This window comes from Mandrillus leucophaeus, unplaced genomic scaffold (genome assembly GCF_000951045.1).
Source record: "Mandrillus leucophaeus isolate KB7577 unplaced genomic scaffold, Mleu.le_1.0 Scaffold17, whole genome shotgun sequence".
Taxonomy (NCBI): Eukaryota; Metazoa; Chordata; class Mammalia; order Primates; family Cercopithecidae; genus Mandrillus; species Mandrillus leucophaeus.
In genome coordinates, this window is record NW_012101698.1 from 4,077,582 (window position 1) to 4,086,838 (window position 9,257).

At 40.5% G+C, this 9,257-nt stretch overlaps 1 protein-coding gene across 2 annotated transcripts in view; it reads left to right on the top strand.

The window, feature by feature from the left end:
• The window catches only part of AP1G1 (adaptor-related protein complex 1, gamma 1 subunit), a 90,784-nt gene that overhangs the window by 34,695 nt on the left and 46,832 nt on the right, over positions 1-9,257 (top strand). The window lies entirely within an intron of this gene.

Consider the following 9,257-nt stretch of genomic DNA (forward strand, 5'->3'; position numbering starts at 1 on the left):
AAAAAAAAAAAAAAAAAAGAATAATGATGGTAGGCGGGGTGCGGTGACTAACACCTGTAATCTCAGTCTTTTATGAGGCTGAGGCAGGCAGATTGCTTGAGCTCAGGAGTTCGAGACCAGCCTGATCAACATGGTGAAACCCCATCTCTACTAAAAATACAAAAATTAGTCAGGCATGGTGGCAGGTACCTGTAATCCCAGGTATTCTGGAGGCTGAGACTTGAGAATTGCTTGTACCTGGGAGGCGGAGGTTGTAGTGAGGCGAGATTGCACCACTGCACTCTGTCCCTGGTTGGCAGTGAGACTCTGTTAATAAAAAAAGGATAATAATTGTAATTGATTGAAATAAACATTTATATTACCTTTCCTTAGCAATAGTATGACCTTTCTTCTATATAGAGAAGTTTCTTCTTAGAGCTATAGTCCAACTAATAAATTAAGGAAAGAATTTGAATATAATGATTTTGTAACCCATGATGATCATCAGTGTTGCTAAAGTCACAAAAGAGAGACAACTACCAGAAATAATTATATGCCTCCTGATGAAAGTTCATACCACTGGTTCTAAGTGGTGCATATTTGCAAAATGAGATCACAACAGAACAAAGCAAAACCTGAAAAATCTGAATTTGATCAAGCCTCCTTAGGTATATAACCGAGATAAACTGTCCAGTATACAAAAAGTACTTAAGCTGGTACTATGCTGGGGTACTACCCCCCAGGTAGATAAATTGTCCAGTATACAAAGACATGTATGTATAAGAGTATTCATTTCAGCAGTGTTTCTAATAGTAAAACATTGCAAACAATCTCTTTGTCCTCAGATAATAGGTAAGTTTATATTCAAAAGTGGGATACTATGTAGCAATGAGTTTTAAATGAATTGGAACATCTTGTCTTGATGTGAGTAATACTCAAAGCTGTTGAGCGAAAAGAGCAGGAATACAGTTTGATATTTATTTAAAGTTTAAAGCATTTAAAACCACCTGTCTCTCCATGTGTAGTAAGAATATATGGCATGGCAGTCATGAGCAGCAGTTTGGGGTTTTGATTACTTCTGGGATGGAGAAATGAGATTGAGGCCCAGTACACAGAGGACTTCAGTTGAATCTGTAATGTTAAAAACTTTAAAATAAATAGGGTGAAATGTTAAGATTTGATAAAGCCGCTTGGTGGGTCAGTGACTGTTAAGTGAGTTTTATGTATTTTGAGTGGAATATTTCATCATTTTCTCAAAAGAAAAAATTGGATTCACTAGGAATGTAAGGTTTTTGTTTTTTTGTTTTTTTGTCAGAAGAATGAAAACACAGACTCTGCTCTATATATATTTTATGTTGCCAGGCCTACCTAGTGGTAGTGCAGTTATAACAAGCTTGCTTTTCAAAAATGATGATTTTAGGTGTGTGTATATAAATCAGGCAGTTATTTCTGAATATTAAAAAGAAATAGATTGGGTATGGTGGCTCATGCCTATAATCTCAGCACTTTGGGAGGCCGAGGTGGGCGGATCACTTGAAGCCAGGAGTTTGAGACCAGCCTGGTTAACATGGCAAAACCCCATCAATAATAAAAACACAAAAATTAGCTGGGGTTGGTGGCACGTATCTGTAGTCCCAGCTACCTGGGAGGTTGAGGCACGAGAACTGCTTGAACGCGAGAGTCAGAGGAGGTTGCATTGAGCTGAGATAGCACCACTGCACTCCAGCCTGGGTGACAGAGTGAGACTGTCCCTCCTACCCCCCAAAAAAGAGAGTCATCCAGAAAAATTTTGTAAAAATTAAATTGTTGATGTCTACATCAAATTTACTCCATCATAATATCGGCAGGGTTGGGGCGGGGGTGGTGACCCATAGTTTTCAAAACTCTCCTACCTGTTCTGACCAGTTAAGTTTGGGAACCACTTCTTCAGGCACTATATTTGTTACAAAGGGAGCTGAAAACTTCAATCTTTTAGGCTTGTTGCTAATCTCTGACTAGAATGCTTCTGCTGTGAAGTAAAAGTTTTCCGTTAATTGTGTGGAGTGTGGATATAAAAGCTGGACTGTTTACTCTGGTCTTAAAGTGTCTGCTACAGTTGTGGTTAGAAATGTTTCAGGTGGGTTTTTCAAGTAGCTTTAAGTGGAGTAGTAGTACTCCACTGAAATATTTGAGATTGTTACCTAAGGGGCAGATGCATGTAATTGATTACTTTTTTCCTTCTGTTCTTTAACTCATGCAACAGTGTGGAGTTTTGCGTTTGGAGATTTGGAGATTGCTGTGGAAAAATGGATGCCCTCCTTTTGCGTGCATCTCCCCCATTGTACTTTTTTCCCCTAACCTTTATCTTTCTTTTTCAACATTTGAAAACTGATAACATTTTTTTTGAGACGGAGTCTCGCTTTGTCGCCCTGGCTGGAGGGCAGTGGTGTGATCTCAGCTCACTGCAACCTCTGCCTCCCGGTTTCAAGTGATTCTCCTTCCTCAGCCTCCCAGGTAGCTGGAATTACAGGTGCACACCGCCACGCCTGGCTAATTTTTTGTATTTTAGTAGAGACAAGGTTTCACCGTGTTGCCCAGGCTGGTCTAGAACTCCTGAGCTCAGGCAATCCACCTGCCTTGGCCTCCCAAAGTGCTAGGATTACAGGTGTGAGCCACTGTGCCCGGCCTTGATAACATTCTTCAAGATTAAACATGGTATATTCTCAGCACTGTTGCTGGCCACTTAAGTATAAAGTGTGATCAGAGTTAATCCATCACTGGAGTGTATATATCAGATGCTATTTCCAGCCATGTAACCTTACGTTTTCCCTTAGATTTGTCACCTTCAAAAAGCAAATGCTTGTTTTTGAAGCAGAGTCCCTGTATAAATGGGGGAATATTGAAATAATGCTTGCCCCTTTAACTTTTAGTTTTTCTTTTTGCTGTTTAGGTTTTAGGTAAGGGTTTTTTTTTTTGGTTTTTTGCTTGTTTTTTTTGGTTGGTTGTTTTGTGTTTCTCCCTCTTCTCTATGCCTGCTGCACACAGAGAGAGGGTGCAAAGTTTAGGTATGTCTTAAACAAATGTCACAAAAAACAACAGCTTGTATTCATCAGTCACTGATGACTTAGTGTGTCTATCTTAAAACTTGACCCGACTGAGCAGCCACTGCTGCTGCTGCCACAATGCCAGGTTCCAGCCTCAGTCACCCTCCACTGTCCAGGGCCCCTCTGTCTTGGTCCTGGGACCCTAGCTCCCTGCCAGCCCCAGTCCCAACACCATGTTGGAGAAAAGTGTGGAGGCAGTGGCTGAGTTGGGCACCAAGGACATGAAGGAGAAAGTGGAGGAGAAGGCAAGCCAGAAAGAGTGAAAGAAGGAAGTGGTGGAGGGGGAGGAGAACGGGCCCAAAGAGGAAGATGATGATGATGAAGGGCCCGAGCTTAAGAGAGCTGCTGAAGAAGAGGATGAACCGGATCCACAGCAGCAGAAGACAGAATGGGGCATCGGCATGAGCTCCTGCCAACAGGCTGGGGATGGAAGGCCTCTCTGGGCCTGGAGGTTGGGTGGGAGCAGACAAGTCCAGCCTTTCTTCACCTGGCTCCCTGCTCTGGGCCCTGCACCAGAGCCCCCACCCTCTTCTTTCTACCCAGCTTTCTCATTTCCACCTCTCCAGACACTGACCCCTCCATCCTCACTCTGCCATTGTTCCACCACATCACCTGCTCCATCTGAGCTCCCCAGCTGGCCCCAGTTGCTCCTATCTCTTTGTTTTCTTCTTGCCTCCCTCCTGCCTAACCTCTGCATCCCTAGCCTCATGTCCTGCCCCATCCCTATCAGCTGCCTGGGATCTCCCTCAGATTCCCTCCTTTCAGACAGCGCCAGTCTGGGGGTGGGACCAAACCCCACAGCTGCCCCCCTCCCCTCCCTTTCTTGTATAGTTTTTTTTTTTAAATTATAAACAGAGTTTGGCTCTTTTGCCTAGACTGGAGTACAGTGGCACGATCTCAGCTCACTTCAACCTCTGCCTTCCAATTTCAAATGATTCTCCTGCCTCAGCCTCCCAAGTAGCTGGGATTACAAGCACCCACCACCACACCTGGCTGATTTTTGTATTTTTAGTAGAAACGGGGTTTCACCATGTTGGCCAGGCTGGTCTCCAACTCCTAATCTCAGGTGATCCACCCGCCTCGGCCTCCCAAAGTGCTGGCATTACAGGCATGAGCCACTGCTACCAGCTGCCTTTTTTGTATAGTTTAATAGAGAAATGGTCATCCTTAAAAAACAAACAAACAAACAAAAAAAACACTTGACCCTAAAACCACAAAGTAGTATTAATGCCTAAGAGTATGTCCTATTCCTAATAAAATGTTTTTGGATAATTCATTTGTGCAGTGCTTGGAGTTTGTCAGAAGTAGGATTGAATGAGTATGATGAAAATTCTGATATCTGATTCTTGGAACATTTGCTTTCACTACTAAAATATTTACAGAATTATGAAATGAGAAGCTTGAAAAACCAGTTTGAAAAAGAGTAAGATTTGTTTGATATATTTTAGCTTCTGATTTTCACATTCACCTTAGTAAATTTTCTGTTTACATTGTAAAGATGACTTTCATCAACTTCTGTTTCAGAAATTGCTTTTTAAATTTTAGTTGAATGTGAGGAAGGAAGGGAAGGTTTGTTACTTACATAATCTTTTCAATTTCACAAGGCATTTATGTTTTCCTTTTTGATCCTGGTTATTTTCCTTGGAGACTTCTTTGAAATGCTCGTGATAGTATTCAGCTAACTTTAGATGTTTTTAGTGCAGGTACATTGAGAAAGCAATTTTTAAATAGCTTGAAACAACTCTGTGGAACTGTTTTACTTTCCTCAATTTCACTGTCGAATTTACTAGATAAATTCGTAATGGAAAGTAGTCTCACGTGATTTTAACTTTCTGTTACACAGGTCTCCATTTGAGCCCCTTTCCTTGGGATGTATGATTCTAAAGGGGATCATGGTTTTTAAAACTCTTCTTTGTTAGTCTGTCTTGTGTTCGCCCTTTGAATACTGCTTTAGAGGTAATGTTTTGGCCTTTTCCATGTTTGTCAAGATGGAGTGATAAAGTATGTCAGTGATTTTGAAGGTGTTTCAAGAAAGGCCAGGTAGAGGGACAAACTAATTTACAAGAACTCTTAAGCCGTAAGAAGCTATTTCTATCAATGATGTAAAGAAGAAATCATGTAAATCATTTTAGCTTAATTCCACTACTGAGTTTTCCTGTTTTTTGTTTTTTCTGGATTAGATTCCTAAACCCTTGCCCTCTCCCATAGTACTTGGATCAAGCTCTAAATGTACTTGATTCACATACTTTCCACATTATATTAAACTTAGTTATTGCCTCTCTTTTTTTAAATTAATTATACATTCCTTATGGTTAGAATGGGTTGGTGTATTTCCAGTTATTAAGTTTTTTAATTCCCAAAATGGAACCATACCTTAAACACGTTAGGTGCTCATTTAATGTAACTTGGAGATTAAGAATTTGATTTGTTAATCTCTTATTATAATACTTCTATTTATGTTTCTGTGAATCTGCAAAACTAATGTAAAACTGAGAGATTATTTGAATGGCAAGTATCATGGGGCTTTGCTAAAATGATCTGTTCTTGAACTTGATTTCTATTAAGATATGCAAAGGTCTTAAATCTTTGCCTTCTAAAAAGATGTAGGTAGTTTGGCCGGGCATGGTGGCTCATGCCTGTAATCCCAGCACTTTGGGAGGCTGAGGCGGGCGGATCATCTGTGGTCATCAGTTCGTGACCAGCCTGGCCAATATGTTGAAACCCTGTCTGTTCTAAAAATACAAAAAGAAAAATTACCTGGATGTGGTGGTGAAGGCCTGTAGTCCCAGCTACTTGGGAGGCTGAGGCAGGAGAATCGCTTGAACCCAGGAGGTGGAGGTTGCAGTGAGCTGAGATCACTCCATTGCACGCCAGCTTGGGAGACAGAGAGAGACTGAAAAAAAAAAAAAAAAAAAAAAAAAAAAAAACGACCAAAGGTCAGGATACTTGAAGTCTAGATTTGTGTTGACCTTAGGCAATTCAGTCAACCCTGTTAGGCTTCAGTTCCCTCTTTGTAAACTAGTAGATCTCATAGTTTCGTGGAACTTTAGCTCCAGGAATGATCTTAGGGGTCACCTAGTGAACTCTCTTGCTTTGCTCATGAGGAAGCTCAAAAAACTTACGTCCTGCCCAACATCCCAGCAGTTGATTGAAGAGTAGCAGACCATGTCTTCTGACCCCTGTGCTGAGCTCTTCTCACCCTAGCACCTGAGGCCCTTTCCATCTAGATCATATAGTTCTTATAAGTATCACATGAAAAATTGTGGAGGCTTTTCTGGCATCTAGGTATATGAATTTAAATTATCAACAATAATAATAATAATTCAGTTATCTATTTTAAATTGTTCACAGATTATAGTAAAATAGTCCTAAACACTGCTTACTACTATCCTCCAAATTTAAAAGCAGGAGATTCTGAATATTTGCAGGGTGACATCTCTCACTTCTCACCTGCCTTCTCTTTCTATATAATGAAAGAGAAGGGTCGGGGAGGAAAGCCTCACGGGACTCCAGTTAGCTGGTTGGCTGATAAGGCCCCAGAAATTAAGTATGTTTTAGTTTGTGACTTCATAGCCAAGGAGACATTCTAATATTTGCTGGGCTATCAGACACAAAATCTCTGGTTTCACCTGGATTGACTGCAAGAATAGAGAGGGGATAATTCTGGCCTTCATTTATAGGTTGTCTTTGGCTTAGGAGACCTGATATTCTGGGTTAACTGACTTCTTTGGAGCACAGGAGAACAAAACAGTACTGGAGGTAAGGCGGAACTGAGTCATCCTAGAAATGCAGGCAGGGTTGATTTAATCTACTATTGGGACATAAAACACATTTTCGGAATTTATGCCCAAATTTTCCTCACCCAGAATGGAAAGTTCAGAAAGTCAGTGTTGTACTTTCTAAGGACTACTAGACATTTATTCACTTGCTAAATTTCAGGGTTGTAAGGTACTTCAAGTCCAATTCCCTTATTTTGTGTATGGGAAAACTGAGTGGTAGAAAGAATTGAAGTTAATTCACTGAATCAACTGGACACAGGCACTCAAGAACAGAAGCAAGCCTGGATTCTGGGTCTCCTTAGCCCAGTTTATTTTCTGTTATATCACATCCAAGCTGAGAAAAGAAAACTATTGTATTGATGGAATAAAGAACACGCTTAATATGTGTGAGTGAGTGATCCTCCAGAAAAAGTGACACAGTGAAAGATGAGAAGAACTTCAAGTCAAATACCATCTGGATAAAGAAGACTGAAATCTAAAACAAACTTTCAGGCACGAGACTCAATGAAACAAATACATATTGGACAGATCCTTATTTCAGGAGTATATTTTGGTAAAAGTTTTACCCATCAGGCTACCTGTTCTGCGTCATTGAGTAAATTACTGTGAAGTCTTAACTCTTGTTATACTTGCCACTAACGGGTAGTGACAGAGTTGAACCCTTCCTTACTTTCCTTTTCCCTTTATACTAAAAAACCTGGGTCTGTGTTAGGAGGGGACAACTCCAAAACAACAGAAAGAGCCATAACATTTCTTCAGGCTGGAGGGCAGGAGCTCTCTTTGCAAATGCAATATATCGCCAGATGAGCTTGTTATAAGGCAAAGCCCCATGCTTACCCACAGATATTCTAAATCAGTCTGGGTTGGGGACCAGCTACATCAGCTTTTCTACATTTTCAGATATGCTGCCCTTGGGATTGGGTATCATTACCTCGATCCTATGGCCAAGGGCCTGAACAAAGTAAGTTATCTTTGACCTTGATGATTTGAAGATCATTCTTGAGCAGCTTAAGATTTTGCTAAGAGTAATGAAAACAGTATAAGGCAGAATGAATCTATTGCATCTTATTTTCACACAAGTATTTCTCACAGTTACTGGTACCATGTACATTCCTAACAACTGAGCATTGGGTCTATCAGTGAGTCATGGGAAATAGGAGGAATGCCCTGACGAGAAAAGTCAATTTCCTTAATTTAAGGGATTGCACATCAATTGGTCTGCTTATTCTGGATACTGAAATTCTGAGTAGACTTTTGTCTTTAACAAAATAAAAGTTACTTATGATTACAACAAAATAAAAATTCAAGAATAATCAAACCACCCTCTGGGATAAGAATTGTATGAAGTTGCTATGCAGGAAACAACAACAACAAAATGAAGGTCTAAGCAAGGTATTGTAAACGAATTTAGTGGAATTCTGTCATAAACTTCCTGACCTCCCTATGGGAGTGGTAAAACCCCTCAGCAGGTGGGACTGTGGGGTGGTTTTAGTAACCGGGTCTGTGATATGTCTTCTGCTGTCTTTGTTCATTGATCCACTTTTTTCCCTCGGTCTCACTGAACTTCTCCCGTGCCAGTCCATGCTGCAATGCTTGTTTCCATGGATTAAATTTCTAAATATCACTTGCAGAGGATTCCTCAATTTCTTTTCCTGCAATTACTCAATGGTTAGATTTTAATGAGAAATTGCTTATGAAATGAATCATTAAAGGTGCTTACTTTTGCTTATATGCTGTACAAAATTGTATTTTTGGAAATTCTGGTTGATAATCCCTTTTTTGCCCTTTGTGTCTCTACCAATTTGCATCAATGTTTCGGGAGAATAACATTACACCCTCTATTTGATCCGTAAGGAAATTGTACATTAAAACTGTCCTGCATTTACTCCGACGGTGGTGGAATAATAGCCTCACGGTCTTTCTTAAGAGACATTTTCTCTGATTGTAGCAGCCTGAGGCTTTTCTATCTCTTTTTTCTATTTCTATTTACTTCTATGCTATATCTGTTGTATAGGTGCAATACGGTTTTTATAAGTACAGTACTAACTCAGTTTGGAGACCCTGGCTTGAGGCTAGTCAGTTTTGCTTCTGGAGAAGCTGACTAAATCCAAAATTTCAACCACCTCCCTTCTTGGTCTTTTCTAATTTGGGTCACTATCAATGAGCTCCAATCAACCCAGGGCCTGGTACCAGATGACCAGGGACAGCCCCTGTGCCCCAGAGCCTGCTGATAGTATTCAAAGTAGCCAATTCTAAACCTGTTTACCATGGCTTGTCTGTTTCTTCCCACAGAAACCACCATAAAAATTGTTCTCCCTGCCTCTGCTTCTTGGCCAACCCCTGTGTGGCCCTGTATAGTGTTCTTCCTACGGAGCTGTAAGTATAACAAAACTATAAAAACCCTGCTTTTTCTCTC